This window comes from Schistocerca americana, chromosome X, assembly GCF_021461395.2.
Source record: "Schistocerca americana isolate TAMUIC-IGC-003095 chromosome X, iqSchAmer2.1, whole genome shotgun sequence".
NCBI lineage: Eukaryota > Metazoa > Arthropoda > Insecta > Orthoptera > Acrididae > Schistocerca > Schistocerca americana.
Window position 1 is genome coordinate 1,131,470 of NC_060130.1, and position 17,203 is coordinate 1,148,672.

Sequence of the window (17,203 nt, forward strand, 5' to 3'; positions counted from 1 at the left end):
GTCGGCTGGAGGACGATGTATTGAATCTCGACGCAATTTGAGTGTTCTATCGACATTAGGAGGCGCTGAACGTTTCAATTAACTATCAGTTATGCGTGGGATTCGAAAATCTAGACTCACAGGAGAACGACCATAAGGTAGCCGAAGCAGCAATAGACCCTTGGAGACAAGTCGGCTGGAGGCCGATGTATTGAATCTCGACGCAATTTGAGTGTTACATCGTCATTAGGAGGCACTGAACGTTACAATTAACTATCAATTATGCGTCGGATTCGAAAATCTAGACGAACACGAGACGGACCACATGGAGCCCGAGGCAGCAATATCCCCTTTCATACAAGTCGGCTGGAGGACGATGTATTGAGTCTCGACGCCATTTGAGGGTTCCAACGTCATTAGGGGCCTTAACGTTACAATTAACTATCAGTTTCGCGTTGGATTCGAAAATCTAGACTCACAGGAGAAGGACCGTATGGTGATCGAGGCAGCAATTTCCCCTTGGAGAAAAGTCGGCTCGAGGACGATGTAGTGGATCTCGACGCAATTTGAGTGTTGCATCGTCATTAGGAGGCCCTGAACGTTACAATTAACTATCTGTTTTGCGTCGGATTCGAAAATCTAGACTCACAGGAGAACGACCATAAGGTGTCCGTGGCAGCAATAGACTCTTGGAGACAAGTCGGCTGAAGGACGATGTAATGAATCTCAAAGCAATTTTAGTGTTCCATCGTCATTAGGAGGCCCAGAACTTTACAATTAACTATCAGTTTCGCGTCGGATTCGAAAATCTAGAATCAGAGGAGACGGACCATATGGTGCCCGAGCCAGCAATATCCCCTTGGAGACAAGTCGGCTGGAGGACGATGTATTGAATCTCGACGCAATTTGAGTGTTCCATCGTCATTAGGAGGCGCTGAGCGTTACAGTTAACTATCAGTTATGCGTTGGGTTCGAAAATATAGACTCACAGGAGAACGACCATAAGGTGACCGAAGCCGCAATAGACCCTTGGAGACAAGTCGGCTGGAGGACGATGTATTGAATCTCGACGCAATTTGAGTGTTCCATCGTCTTTAGGAGTCCCTGAAAGTTACAATTAACTATCATTTATGCGTCGGATTCGAAAATCTAGACTCACAGGAGAACGACCATAAGGAGCCCGAGGCAGCAATATCCCCTTGGAGACAAGTCGGCTGGAGGCCGATGTATTGAATCTCGACGCAATTTGAGTGTTCCATCGTCATTAGAAGGCCCTGAATGTTACAATTAACTATAATTTTTGCGTCGGATTCGAAAATCTAAACTCACAGGAGAACGACCATAAGGTGTCCGATGCAGCAGTATCCCCTTGGAGTCAAGTCGGCTGGAGGTCGATGTATTGAATCTCGACGCAATTTGTTTGTTCCATCGCCAATAGGAGGCCCTATGAGTTTTGCGTCGGATTCGAAAACGTAGAATCACCGGAGACGGACCATGTGGTGCCCGAGGCAGCGATATCCCCTTGGAGACAAGTCGGCTGGAGGCCGATGTATTGAATCTCGACGCATTTTGAGTGTTCCATCGTCATTACAAGGCCCTAAACGTTACAGTTAACTATCATTTTTGCGTCGGATTCGAAAATCTAGACTCACAGGAGAACGACCATAAGGTGCCCGAGGCAGCAACAGACACTTGGAGACAAGGTGGCTGGAGGCCGATGTATTGAATCTCGACGCAATTTGAGTGTTCCATCGTCATTACAAGGCCCTGAACGTTACAATTAACTATCAGTTTTTCGTCGGATTCGAAAATCTAAACTCACAGGAGACGGACTATGTGGTGCCCGAGGCAGCAATATCCCCTTGGAGACAAGTCGGCTGGAGGACGATGTATTGAATCTCGACGCAATTTGAGTCTTACATCGTCATTAGGAGGCGATGAACGTTACAATTAACTATCAATTATGCGTCGGATTCGAAAATCTAGACTCACAGTAGAACGACCATAAGGTATCCGAGGCAGCAACAGACTCTAGGAGACAAGTCGGCTGGAGGCCGATGTGTTGAATCTCGACGAATTTTAGAGAGTTCCATCGTCAATAGGAGTCCCTGAACGTTACAATTAACTATCATTTTAGCGTCGGATTCGAAAATCTAGACTCACAGTAGACGGACCATATGGTGCCCGAGGCAGCAATATCCCCTTTGATACAAGACGGCTCGAGGCTGATGTATTGAATCTCGACGCAATTTGTGTGTTCCATCGTCATTAGGAGGCGCTGAGCGTTACAGTTAACTATCAGTTAAGCGTTGGGTTCGAAAATATAGACTCACAGGAGAACGACCATAAGGTGACCGAGGCCGCAATAGACCCTTGGAGACAAGTCGGCTGGAGGACGATGTATTGAATCTCGACGCAATTTGAGTGTTCCATCGTCATCACAAGGCCCTGAACGTTACTATTCACTATCATTTTAGCGTCGGATTCGAAAATCTACTCACAGGAGAAGTTCATACGGTGCTCGAGACAGCAATATACCCCTTGGAGACAAATCGACTGGAGGCCGATGTATTGAATATCGACGCAATTTGAGTGTTCCATCGTCATTAGTAGGCCCTGAACGTTACAATTAACTATCATTTTTGCGTCGGATTCGAAAATCTAGACTCACAGGAGAAGGATCATATGGTGCACGAGACTGCAATATCCCCTTGGATACAAGTCGACTGGAGGTCGATGTATTGACTCTCGACGCAATTTGAGTGTTCCATCGTCTTTAGGAGTCCCTGAACGTTACAATTAACTATCATTTATGCGTCGGATTCGAAAATCTAGACTCACAGGAGAACGACTATAAGGAGCCCGAGGCAGCAATATCCCCTTGGAGACAAGTCGGCTGGAGGCCGATGTATTGAATCTCGACGCAATTTGAGTGTTCCATCGTCATTAGAAGGCCCTGAATGTTACAATTAACTATCATTTTTGCGTCGGATTCGAAAATCTAAACTCACAGGAGAACGACCATAAGGTGTCCGATGCAGCAGTATCCCCTTGGAGACAAGTCGGCTGGAGGTCGATGTATTGAATCTCGACGCAATTTGAGTGTTCCATCGCCAATAGGAGGCCCTATGAGTTTTGCGTCGGATTCGAAAACGTAGAATCACCGGAGACGGACCATGTGGTGCCCGAGGCAGCGATATCCCCTTGGAGACAAGTCGGCTGGACGACGATGTATTGAATCTCGACGCAATTTGAGTGTTCCATCGTCATTACAAGGCCCTGAACGTTACAATTAACTATCAGTTTTTCGTCGGATTCGAAAATCTAAACTCACAGGAGACGGACTATTTGGTGCCCGAGGCAGCAATCTCCCCTTGGAGACAAGTCGGCTGGAGGACGATGTACTGAATCTCGACGCAATTTGAGTGTTCCATCGTCATTAGAAGGCCCTGAACGTTGCAATTAACTATCATTTTTGCGTCGGATTCGATAATCTAAACTCACAGGAGAGCGACCATAAGGTGCCCGAGGCAGCAACAGACCCTTGGAGACAAGTCGGCTGGAGGCCGATGTATTGAATCTCGACGCAATTTGAGTGTTCCATCGGCATTAGGAGGCCCTGAACGTTACAGTTAACTATCATTTTAGCGTCGGATTTGAAAATCTACTAACATGAGAAGGATCATATGGTGCACGAAACTGCAATATCCCCCTGGATACAAGTCGGCTGGAGGCCGATGTATTGATTCTCGACGCAATTTGAGTGTTCCATCGTCATTAGGAGGCCCTGAACGTTACAATTAACATTCATTTTAGCGTCGGATTCGAAAATCTACTCACAGGAGAAGTTCATACGCTGCTCGAGACAGCAATATACCCCTTGGAGACAAATCGACTGGAGGAAGATGTATTAAATATCGACGCAATTTGAGTGTTCCATCGTCAATAGGTCGCCCTGAACGTTATAATGAACTATCAGTTTTGCGTCGGATTCGAAAATCTAGACTTACAAGAGAACGACCATAAGGTGCCCGAGGCAGCATTAGACCCTTGGAGACAAGTTGGCTGGAGGACGATGTTTTGAATCTCGACGCAATTTGAGTGTTCCATCATCATTAGGAGGCGCTGATCGTTACATCTCACTATTATTTTTGCGTCGGATTCGATAATCTAGACTCACAGGGGAAGGTTCATTTGGTGCTCGAGACAGCAATAGACCCCTGGAGACAAGTCGGCTGAATGACGATGTTTTGAATCTGCGTAATTTGAGTGTTCCATCGTCATTAGGAGGCGCTGAAAGTTTCAATTAACTATCAGTTATGCGTGGGATTCGAAAATCTAGACAGACAGGAGATGGACCACATGGAGCCTGAGGCAGCAATATCCCCTTTGATACAAGACGGCTCGAGGCTGATGTATTGAATCTCGACGCAATTTGAGTGTTCCATTGTGATTAGGAGGCCCTGAACATTACAATTAACTATCAGTTTTGCGTCGGATTCGCAAATCTAGACTCACAGGACCATAAGGTGTCCGTGGCAGCAATAACCCCTTGGAGACAAGTCGGCTGAAATACGATGTATTGAATCTCAACGCAATTTGAGTGTTCCATCGTCATTAGGAGGCCCTGAACGTAACAATTAACTATCAGTTTCGCGTCGGATTCGAAAATCTAGAATCACTGGAGACGGCCATATGGTGCCCGAGGCAGCTATAGACCTTTAGAGACAAGTCGGCTGGAGGACGATCTATTGAATCTCGTCGCAATTTGAGTGTTCCATCGTCGTTAGGAGGCCCTGAACATTACAATTAATTATCTGTTTCGCGTCGGATTCGAAAATCTAGACTCACAGGAGAAGGATAGTATGGTGCACAAGGAAGCAATATCCCCTTGGAGACAAGTCGGCTGAAGGACGATGTATTGAATCTCGACGCAATTTGAGTGTTCCATCGTCATTAGGAGGCGATGAACGTTACAATTAACTATCAATTATGCGTCGGATTAGAAAATCTAGACTCACAGGAGAACAACCATAAGGTGCCCGAGCCAGCAATAGACCCTTGGAGACAAGTCGGCTGAAGGATGACGTATTTAATCTCGACGCAATTTGAGTGTTCCATCGTCATTGGGAGGCCCTGAACGATACAATTAACTATCAGTTTCGCGTCGGATTCTAAAATCTAGATTCACAATAGACGGACCATAAGGTGCCCGTGGCAGCAATATCCCCTTGGAGACAAGTCGGCTGGAGGACGATGTATTCAATCTCGACGCAATTTGAGTGCTCCATCGTCATTAGGAGGCGCTGAAAGTTTTAATTAACTATCATTTTTGCGTCGGTTTCAAAAAATCTAGACTCACAGGAGAAAGACAGTATGGTGCACGAGGCAGCAATATTCCCATGGAGACAAGTCGGCTGGAGGACGATGTTTTGAATCTCGACGCAATTTGAGTTTCTATCGACATTAGGAGGCGCTGAACGTTTCAATTAACTATCAGTTATGCGTCGGATTCGAAAATCTAGACTCACAGGAGAACGACCATAAGGTGCCCGAGGCAGCAACAGACCCTTGGAGACAAGTCGGCTGGAGGCCTATGTGTTGAATCTCGACGCAATTTGAGTGTTCCATCGTCATTAGGAGGCCCTGAACATTACAATTAACTATCAGTTTCGCGTCGGATTCAAAAATCTAGACTCACAGGAGACGGACCATATGTTGCCCGAGGCAGCAATATCCCGTTGGAGACAAGTCGGCTTGAGGCCGATGATTTGAATCTCGACGCAATTTGAGTGTTCCATCACCATTAGGAAGCGCTGATCGTTACATCGCACTATTATTTTTGCGTCGGATTCGAAAATCTCGACTCACAGGAGAAGGATCATTTGGACCCCGAGACAGCAATAGACCCCTGGAGACAAGTCGGCTGCATGACGATGTATTGATTCTGCGCAATGTGAGTGTTCCATCGTCATTAAGAGGCGCTGAACGTTACAATCAACTATGAGTTTTGCGACGGATTCGAAAATCTAGACTCACAGGAGAAGGACCGTATGGTGCCCGAGGCAGCATATCCCCTTGGAGAAGAGACGGCTCGAGGCCGATGTATTGAATCTCGACGCAATTTGACTGTACCATCGTCATTAGGAGGCCCTGAACGTTACAATTCACTATCATTTTGGCGTTGGATTCGAAAATCTAGACTCACAGGAGAGTGACCATAAGGTGCCCGAGACAGCAATATCCCCTTGGAGACAAGTCGGCTGGAGGCCGATGTTTTGAATCTCGACGCAATTTGAGTGTTCCATCATCATTAGGAGGCGCTGATCGTTACATCTCACAATTATTTTTGCGTCGGATTCGAAAATCTAGACTCACAGTAGAAGGACCATTTGGTGCCCGAAACAGCAATAGACCCCTGGAGACAAGTCGTCTGAAAGACGATAAATTGAATCTGCGCAATTTGAGTGTTCCATCGTCATTGAGAGGCGCTGAACGTTACAATTAACTATCAGTTTTGCGTCGGATTCGAAAATGTAGAATCACCGGAGACGGATCATGTGGTGCACGAGGCAGTGATATCCCCTTGGAGACAGGTCGGCTGGAGGACGATGTATTGAATCTCGACGCAATGTGAGTGTTCGATCGTCATTAGGATGCCCTGAACGTTACAATTAACTATCAGTTATGCGTCGGATTCGAAAATCTAGACTCACAGGAGAACGACCATAAGCTGCCCGAGGCAGCATAATCCCCTTGTAGACAAGTCAGCTGGAGGACGATGTATTGACTCACAACGCAATTTGAGTGTTCCATCGTCATTAGGAGGCGCTGAACGTTACAATTAACTATCAGTTTTGCGTCGGATTCGAAAATCTAGACTTACAGGAGAACGACCATAAGCTGCCCGAGGCAGCAATAGACCCTTGGAGACAAGTCGGCTCGAGGCCGATGTATTGAATCTCGACGCAATTTGAGTGTTCCATCGTGATTAGGAGGACCTGAACGTTACAATTAACTATCAGTTTTGCGTCGGATTCGAAAATCTAGACTCACAGGAGAACGACCATAAGGTGTCCGAGGCAGCAATAGACTCTTGGAGACAAGTCGGCTGAAGGACGATGTATTGAATCTCAACGCAATTTGAGTGTTCCATCGTCATTAGGATGCCCTGTACTTTACAAGTAACTATCAGTTTCGCGTCGGATTCGAAAATCTAGAATCACAGGAGACGGACCATATGGTGACCGAGGCAGCAATATCACCTTGGAGACAAGTCGCCCGCATCTCGTGGTCGTGCGGTAGCGTTCTCGCTTCCCACGCCCGGGTTCCCGGGTTCGATTCCCGGCGGGGTCAGGGATTTTCTCTGCCTCGTGATGGCTGGGTGTTCTGTGCTGTCCTTAGGTTAGTTAGGTTTAAGTAGTTCTAAGTTCTAGGGGACTTATGACAGCAGCAGTTGAGTCCCATAGTGCTCAGAGCCATTTGAACCATTTTTTTTGAGACAAGTCGGCTGGAAGACGATGTATTGAATCTCGACGCAATTTAAGTGCTCCATCGTCATTAGGAGGCTCTGAGCGTTACAGTTAACTATCAGTTATGCGTTGGGTTCGAAAACCTAGACTCACAGGAGAACGACCATAAGGTGCCCGAGGCCGCAATAGACCCTTGGAGACAAGTCGGCTTTAGCACGATATATTGAATCTCGACGCAATTTGAGTGTTCGATCGTCATTTGGATGCCCTGAACGTTACAATTAACTATCAGTTCTGCGTCGGATTCGAAAATCTAGACTCACAGGAGAACGACCATAAGATGACCGAGGCAGCAAAATCCCCTTGTAGACAAGTCAGCTGGAGGACGATGTATTGACTCTCAACGCAATTTGAGAGTTCCATCGTCATTAGGTGGCGCTGAACGTAGCAATTAACTATCATTTTTGCATCGGATTCGAAAATCTAGACTCACAGGAGAAGGACAGTATGGTGCCCGAGGCAGCAATATCCCCTTGGAGACAAGTCGGCTGGAGGACGATGTATTGTATCTCGACGCAATTTGAGTGTTCCATCGTCATTAGGAGGCGCTGAACTATGCAATTAACTATCAGGTATGCGTCGGATTCGATAATCTAGACTCACAGGAGAACGCCCATAAGGTGCCCGAGGCAGCAATATCTCCTTGGAGACAAGTCGGCTCGAGGACGATGTAGTGAATCTCGACGCAATTTGAGTGTTCCTTCGTCATTAGGAGGCCCTGAACGTTACAATTAACTATCTGTTTTGCGTCGGATTCGAAAATCTAGACTCACGGGAGAACGACCATAAGCTGCACGAGGCAGCAATAGACCCTTGGAGGCAAGTCTGCTCGAGGCCGATATATTGAATCTCGACGCAATTTGAGTGTTCCGTCGTAGTGAGGAGTACCTGAACGTAAATGTTAACTATCAGTTTTGCGTCGGATTCGAAAATCTAGACTCACAGGAGAACGACCATAAGGTGTCCGATGCAGCAATAGACTCTTGGAGACAAGTCGGCTGAAGGTCGATGTAATGAATGTCAACGCAATTTGCGTGTTCCATCGTCATTTGGAGGCCCTGAACGTTACAATTAACTATCAGTCTCACGTCGGAGTCGAAAATGTAGAATCACAGGGGACGGACCATATCGTGCCCGAGGCAGCAATATCCCCTTGGAGACAAGTCGGCTGGAGGACGATGAATTGAATCTCGACGCAATTTGAGTGTTCCATCGTCATTAGGAGGCGCTGATCTTTACATCTCAGTATTATTTTTGCGTCGGATTCGAAAATCTAGACTCACAGGAGAGGGATCAACTGGTGCCCGAGACGGCAATAGACCCCTGGAGACAAGTCGTCTGAATGACGATGTATTGAATCTGCGCAGTTTGAGTGTTCCAACGTCATTAGGAGGCGCTGAACGTTACAATTAACTATCGGTTTTTGGTCGGATTCGAAAATGTAGAATGACCGGAGGTGGACCATGTGGTGCATGAGGCATTGTTATCCCCTTGGAGACAAGTCGGCTGGAGGACGATGTATTGAATCTCGACGCAATATGAGTGTTCCATCGTTATTAGGGGCCCTGAACGTTACAATTAACTATCAGTTTCGCGTCGGATTCGAAAATCTAGACTCACAGGAGAAGGACTGTATGGTGCCCTAGGCAGCATATCCCCTTGGAGAAGAGACGGCTCGAGGACGATGTAGTGAATTTCGACGCAATTTGAGTGTTCCTACGTCATTAGGAGGCCCTGAACGGTACAAGTAACTATCAGTTTCGCGTCGGATTCGAAAATCTAGAATCATAGGAGACGGACCATATGGTGACCGGCGCAGCAATATCCCCTTGGAGACAAGTCGGCTGGAGGACGTTGTATTGAATCTCGACGCAATTTGAGTGCTCCATCGTCATTAGGAGGCGCTGAGCGTTACAGTTAATTATCAGTTATGCGTTGGGTTCGAAAAATCTAGACTCACAGGAGAACGACCATAAGGTGCCCGAGGCCGCAATAGACCCTTGGAGACAAGTCGGCTGGAGCACGATGTATTGAATCTCGACGGAATTTGAGTGTTCCATCGTCATTAGGAGGCCCTGAAGGTTACAATTAACTATCAGTTTCGCGTCGGATTCGAAAATGTAGACTCACAGGAGACGGACCACATGGAGCCCGAGGCAGCAATTTCCCCTTGTAGACAAGTCGGCTGGATGACGATCTATTGAATCTCGTCGCAATTTGAGTGTTCCATCGTCGTTAGGAGGCCCTGAACTTTGCAATTAACTATCAGTTATGCGTCGGATTCGATAATTTAGACTCACAGGAGAACGACCATAAGGTGCCCGAGGCAGCAATATCTCCTTGGAGACAAGTCGGCTCGAGGACGATGTAGTGAATCTCGACGCAATTTGAGTGTTCCTTCGTCATTAGGAGGCCCTGAACGTTACAATTAACTATCTGTTTTGCGTCGGATTCGAAAATCTAGACTCACAGGAGAACGACCATAAGCTGCACGAGGCAGCAATAGACCCTTGGAGACAAGTCGGCTCGAGGCCGATATATTGAATCTCGACGCAATTTGAGTGTTCCATCGTAATAAGGAGTACCTGAACGTAAATATTAACTATCAGTCTTGCGTCGGATTCGAAAATCTGGACTCACAGGAGAACGACCATAAGCTGCACGAGGCAGCAATAGACCCTTGGAGACAAGTCGGCTCGAGGCCGATATATTGAATCTCAACGCAATTTGAGTGTTCCATCGTCATTAGGAGGCCCTGAACGTTACAATTAACTATCAGTCTCGCGTCGGAGTCGAAAATGTAGAATGACAGGGGACGGACCATATCGTGCCCGAGGCAGCAATATCCCCTTGGAGACAAGTCGGCTGGAGGACGATGTATTGAATCTCGACGCAATTTGAGTGTTCCATCGTCATTAGGAGGTGCTGATCTTTACATCTCACTATTATTTTTGCGTCGGATTCGAAAATCTAGACTCACAGGAGAGGGATCAATTGGTGCCCGAGACGGCAATAGACCCCTGGAGACAAGTCGTCTGAATGACGATGTATTGAATCTGCGCAGTTTGAGTATTCCAACGTCATTAGGAGGCGCTGAACGTTACAATTAACTATCGGTTTGGGTCAGATTCGAAAATGTAGACTCACAGGAGACGGATCACATGGAGCCAGAGGCAGCAATTTCCCCTTGTAGACAAGTCGGCTGGAGGACAATGTATTGACTCTCAACGCAATTTGAGTGTTCCATCGTCATAAGGAGGCGCTGAACTTTACAATTAACTTTCATTTTTGCGTCAGAATCGATAATCTACACTCACAGGAGACGGACCATATGGAGCTCGTGGCAGAAATATCCCCTTGGAGACAAGTCGGCTGGATGACGATCTATTGAATCTCGTCGCAATTTGAGTGTTCCATCGTCGTTAGGAGGCCCTGAACATTACAATTAACTATCAGTTTCCTTCGGATTCGAAAATCTAGACTCACAGGAGAAGGATAGTATGGTGCCCGAGGAGGCAATATCCCCTTGGAGACAAGTCGGCTGGAGGACGATGTATTGAATCTCGACGCAATTTGAGTGTTGCATCGTCATTAAGAGGCCCTGAACGTTACAATTAACAATCAGTTTCGCGTCGGATTCGAAGATCTAATCTCACAGGAGACGGACAATATGGTGCCCGAGGCAGCAATATCTCCTTGGAGACAAGTCGGCTGGAGGACGATGTATTCAATCTCGACGCAATTTTAGTGCACCAACGTCATTAGGAGGAGCTGAACGTTTCAATTACCTATCAGTTATGCGTCGGATTCGAAATTCTAGACTCACAGGAGAACGACCATAAGGTGCCCGAGGCAGCAATAGACCCTTGGAGACAATTCGGCTGGACGCAGATGTATTGAATCTCGACGCAATTTGGGTGTTCCATCGACATTAGGAGGCGCTGAACGTTACAATTAACTATCATTTTAGCGTCGGATTCGAAAAACTGCTCTCAGGAGAAGGATCATATGGTGCCCGAGGCTGCAATATCCCCTTTGATACAAGATGGCTGGAGAACGATGTATTGAATCTCGACGCGATTTGAGTTATCCATCGTCATTAGGGGGCCCTGAACGTTACAATTAACTATCTGTTTAGCGTCGGGTTCGAAAATCTAGACTCTCAGGAGAACGATCATAAGGTGCCCGAGGCAGCAATAGACATATGGTGACAAGTCGGCTGGGGAACGATGTATTGGATCGCGACGCAATATGAGTGTTCCATCGTCATTAGGTAGCCCTGAGTGTTGCAATTAACTATCAGTTTTTCTTCGGATTCGAAAATCTAGACTCACTGGAGACGGACCATAAGGTGCCCGAAGCAGCAATATCCCCTTGGAGACCAGTCCGCTGGAGGACGATGTATTGAACCGCAACGCAATTTGAGTGCTCCATCGTCATTAGGAAGACCTGATCGTTACAATTAACAATCAGTTTTGCGTCGGATTCGAATATCGAGACTCACTGGAGAACGACCATGAGGTGCCCGAGGCAGCAACAGACCCTTGGAGACAAGTCGGCTGGACGCCGATGTATTGAATCTCGACGCAATTTGAGTGTTCCATCGTCATTAGGAAGCCCTGAACGTAACAATTAACTATCATTTTTGCGTCTGATTCGAAAATCTAGACTCACAGGAGACGGACCGCAAGGAGCCCGATGCAGCAATATCCCCTTTTATACAAGTCGGCTGGAGGACGGTGTATTGAATCTCGACGCAATTTGAGTGTTCCATCGTCATTAGGAGGCCCTGAACATTACAGTTAACTATCAGTTTCGCGTCGGATTCAAAAATCTACACTCACAGGAGACGGAGCATATGGATCCCGAGGCAGCAATATCCCCTTGGAGGCACGTCGGCTGGAGGACGGTGTATTGAACCTCGACGCAATTTGAGTGTTCCATCGTCATTAGGAGGCGCTGAACGTTACAATTAACTATGTTTCGCATCGGAATCGAAAATCTAGAATCACAGGAGAGATACCACATGGAGCGCGAGGCAGCAATTTCCCCTTGTAGACAAGTCGGCTGGAGGACAATGTATTGACTCTCAACGCAATTTGAGTGTTCCATCGTCATTAGGAGGCGCTGAACTTTACAAGTAACTATCATTTTTGCGTCAGATTCGATAATGTACACTCACAGGAGACGGACCATATGGTGCTCGTGGCAGCAATATCCCCTTGGAGACAAGTCGGCTGGATGACGATGTATTGAATCTCGACGCAATTTGAGTGTTCCATCGTCAATAGGAGGCGATGAACGTTACAATTAACAATTAGTTTCGCGACGGATTCGAAAATCTAGTCTCACAGGAGACGGACAATATGGTGCCCGAGGCAGCAATATCACCTTGGAGACAAGTCGGCTGGAGGACGATGTATTCAATCTCGACGCAATTTTAGTGCACCAATGTCATTAGGAGGAGCTGACCGCTTCAATTACCTATCAGTTATGCGTCGGATTCGAAAATCTAGACTCACGGGAGAACGACCATAAGGTGCCCGAGGCAGCAATAGACCCTTGGAGACAAGTCGGCTGGAGTCCGATGTATTGAATCTCGGCGCAATTTGAGTGTTCCATCGTCAATAGGAGGCGATGAACGTTACAATTAACAATTAGTTTCGCGTCGGATTCGAAAATCTAGTCTCAGAGGAGACGGACAATATGGTGCCCGAGGCAGCAATATCTCCTTGGAGACAAGTCGGCTGGAGGACGATGTATTCAATCTCGACGCAATTTTAGTGCACCAATGTCATTAGGAGGAGCTGACCGCTTCAATTACCTATCAGTTATGCGTCGGATTATAAAATCTAGACTCACAGGAGAACGACCTTAAGGTGCCCGGGGCGACAATAGACAATTGGAGACAAGTCGGCTGAATGACGATGTATTGAATCTCGACGCAATTAGTGTTCCATCGTCATTAGGAAGCCCTGATCGTTACAATTAATAATCAGTTTCGCGTCGGATTCGAATATCTAAACTCACAGCTGAACGACCATAAGGTGCCCGAGGCAGCAATATCCCCATGGAGACAGGTCGGCTGGAGGACGATGTATTGAATCTCTACGCAATTAGAGTGTTCCATCGTCATTAGGAGGCCCTGAACGTTAAAATTAACTATCAGTTTCGCGTCGGATTCGAAAATCTAGTCTCACAGGAGACGGAGCATATGGAACCCGAGGCAGCAATATCCCCTTGGAGGCACGTCGGCTGGAGGACGGTGTATTGAAACTCGACGCAATTTGAGTGTTCCATCGTCATTAGGAGGCGCTGAACGTTACAATTAACTATGTTTCGCAACGGAATCGAAAATCTAGAATCACAGGAGACGGATCATATGGTGCCCGAGGCAACAATGTCCGCTTGGAGAACAGGCGGCTGGAGGCCGATGTAATGGATCTCGACGCAATTTGGTTGTTCCATCGTCATTTGGAGGCCCTGAACGTTACAATTAACTATCAGTTATGCGTCGGATTATAAAATCTAAACCCACAGGAGAACGACATTAAGGTGCCCGAGGCGGCAATAGACAATTGGAGACAAGTCGGCTGAATGACGATGTATTGAATCTCGACGCAATTTCATTGTTCTATCGTCGTTAGGAGGCACTGAACTATCATTTACCCGTCGGATTCGAAAATCTAGACTCACAGGAGAAGGATCATTTGGTGCCCGAGACAGCAATATCCCCTTGGAGACAAGTCGGCTGGAGGCCGATGTATTGAATCTCGACGCAATTTAAGTGCTCCATCGTCATTAGGAGGACCTGAACGTTTCAATTAACAATCAGTTTTGCGTCGGATTCGAAAATCTAGACTCACAGGAGAAGGATCATATGGTACCCGAGACAGCAATAACCCCTTGGAACAAGTCGGCTGGAGGACGATGTATTGAATCTCGACGCAATTTGAGTGTTCCATCGTCATTAGGAGGCCCTGAACGTTACAATTAACAATCAGTTTTGTGTCGGATTAGAAGATCTAGACTCACAGAAGAACTACCATAAGGTGCCCAAGGCATAATAGACCCTGGGAGACAAATCGGCTGAAGGATGTTGTATTGAATCTCGACGCAAATTGAGTGCTCCATCGTCATTAGGAGGCACTGAACGTTGCAATTAACTATCAGTTTCGCGTCGGATTCAAAAATCAAGACTCACAGGAGACGGAACATATAGTGCCCGAAGCAGCAATATCCCGTTGGAGACAAGTCGGCTGGAGGACGATGTATTCAATCTTGACTCCATTTGAGTGTTCTATCGTCATTAGGATGCGCTGAACGTTACAATTCACTATCATTTTGGCGTCGGATTCGAAAATCTAGACTCACAAGAGCAGGATCATTTGGTGCCCGAGACAGCAATATCCCCTTGGAGATAAGTCGGCTGGAGGCCAATGTTTTGATTCTCGACATAATTTGAGTGTTCCATCATCATTAGGAGGCGCTTATCGTTACATCTCACTATTATTTTTGCGTCGGATTCGAAAATATAGACTCACAGGAGAAGGATCATTTGGTGCCCGAGACAGCAATCGACCCCTGGAGACAAGTCGGCTGATTGACGATGTATTGAATCTGCGCAATTTGAGTGTTCCATCGTCATTAGGAGGTGCTGAACGTTACAATTAACTATCAGTTTTGCGTCGGATTCGAAAATGTAGAATCACCGGAGACGGAACATGTGGTGCCCGTGGCAGCGATATCCCCTTGGAGACAAGTCGGCTGGAGGACGATGTATTGAATCTCGACGCAATTTGAGTGTTCGATCTTCATTAGGATGCCCTGAACGTTACAATTAACTATCAGTTATGCGTCGGATTCGAAAATCTAGACTCACGGGAGAACGACCATAAGGTGCCCGAGGCAGCAGTAGACTCTTGGAGACAGGTCGGCTGAAGGACGGTGTATTGAATCTCGACGCAATTTGAGTGTTCCGTCGTTATTAGGAGGCCCTGAACCTTACAATTAATTATCAATTTTGCGTCGGATTCTAAAATCCAGAATCACAGATGCACGACCATAAGGTGCCCGAGGCAGCAATTGACCGCTGGAGACAAATCGGCTGAAAGACAATGTATTGAATCTCCACGCAATTTGAGTGTTCTATCGTCATTAAGATGCCCTGAACGTTACAATTAACAATCAGCTTCCCGTCGGATTCGAAAATCTAGACTCACTGGAGAAGGGCCATAAGGTGCCCGAAGCAGCAATATCCCCTTGGGGACCAGTCCGCTGGAGGACGATGTATTGAACCGCAACGCAATTTGAGTGCTCCATCGTCATTAGGAGGAACTGAACGTTATAATTAACAATCAGTTTTGCGTCGGATTCGAAAATCGAGACTCACTGGAGAACGACCGTAAGGTGCCCGAGGCAGCAACAGACCCTTGGAGACAAGTTGGCTGGAGGCCGATGTATTGAATCTCGACGCAATTTGAGAGTTCGATCGTCATTAGGAGGCCCTGAACGTTACAATGACCTATCACTTTTGCGTCGGATTAGAAAATCTAGACTCACAGGAGACGGACCGCAAGGAGCCCGATGCAGCAATATCCCCTTGTAGACAAGTCTGCTGGAGGACGATGTATTGACTCTCGACGCAATTTGAGTGTTCCATCGTCATTAGGAGGCACTGAACGTTACAATTAACTATCAGTTTTGTGTCGGATTAGAAAATCAAGACTCACAGAAGAACTACCATAAGGTGTTCGAGGCAGCAATAGACCCTGAGAGACAAGTCGGCTGAAGGATGATGTATTGAATCTCGACGCAATTTGAGTGTTCCATCGCCATTAGGAGGCCTTGAACGTTACAATTAACAATCAGTTTCGCGTCGGATTCAAAAATCTAGACTCACAGGAGACGGACCATATGGTGCCCGAGGCAGCAGTAGACTCTTGGAGACAGGTCGGCTGAAGGACGATGTATCGAATCTCGACGCAACTTGAGTGTTCCATCGTCATTAGGAGGCCCTGATCGTTACAATTAACTACAAGTTTCCCGTCGGATTCGAAAATCTAGACTCACAGGGGACGGACCATTTGGTGCCCAAGGCAGCAATACCCCCTTGGAGACAAGTCGCCTGGATTACGATGTATTCAATCTCGACGCAATTTGAGTGCTCCATCGTCAATAGGAGGCGCTGAACGTTTCTATTAACTAGCAGTTATTCGTCGAATTCGGAAATCTAGACCCACAGGAAAACGATCTTAGATGCCCGAGGCAGCAATAGACCCTCGGAGACAAGTCTGCTGGAGGAAGATGTATTGAATCACGACGCAATTTGAGTGTTCCATCGTCATTAGGAGGCCCTGAACGTTACATTTACCAATCAGTTTTGCATCGGATTAGAAAATCCAGACACACAGGAGATCGACCATAAGGTGCCCGAGGCAGCATTACACCCTTGGAGACAAGTCGGCTGGAGGACGATGTTTTGAGTCTCGACGCAATTTGAGTGTTCCATCGTCAGTAGGAGGCCCTGAACGTTACAATTAACTATCAGTTTTGCGTCGGATTCAGAAATCTAGACTCACAGGAGACGGACCTTATCGTGCCCGTGGCAGCAATACCCCCTTGGAGACAATTCGGCTGGAGGACGATGTATTGAATCTCGACGCAATTTGATTGATCTATCGCCGTTAGGA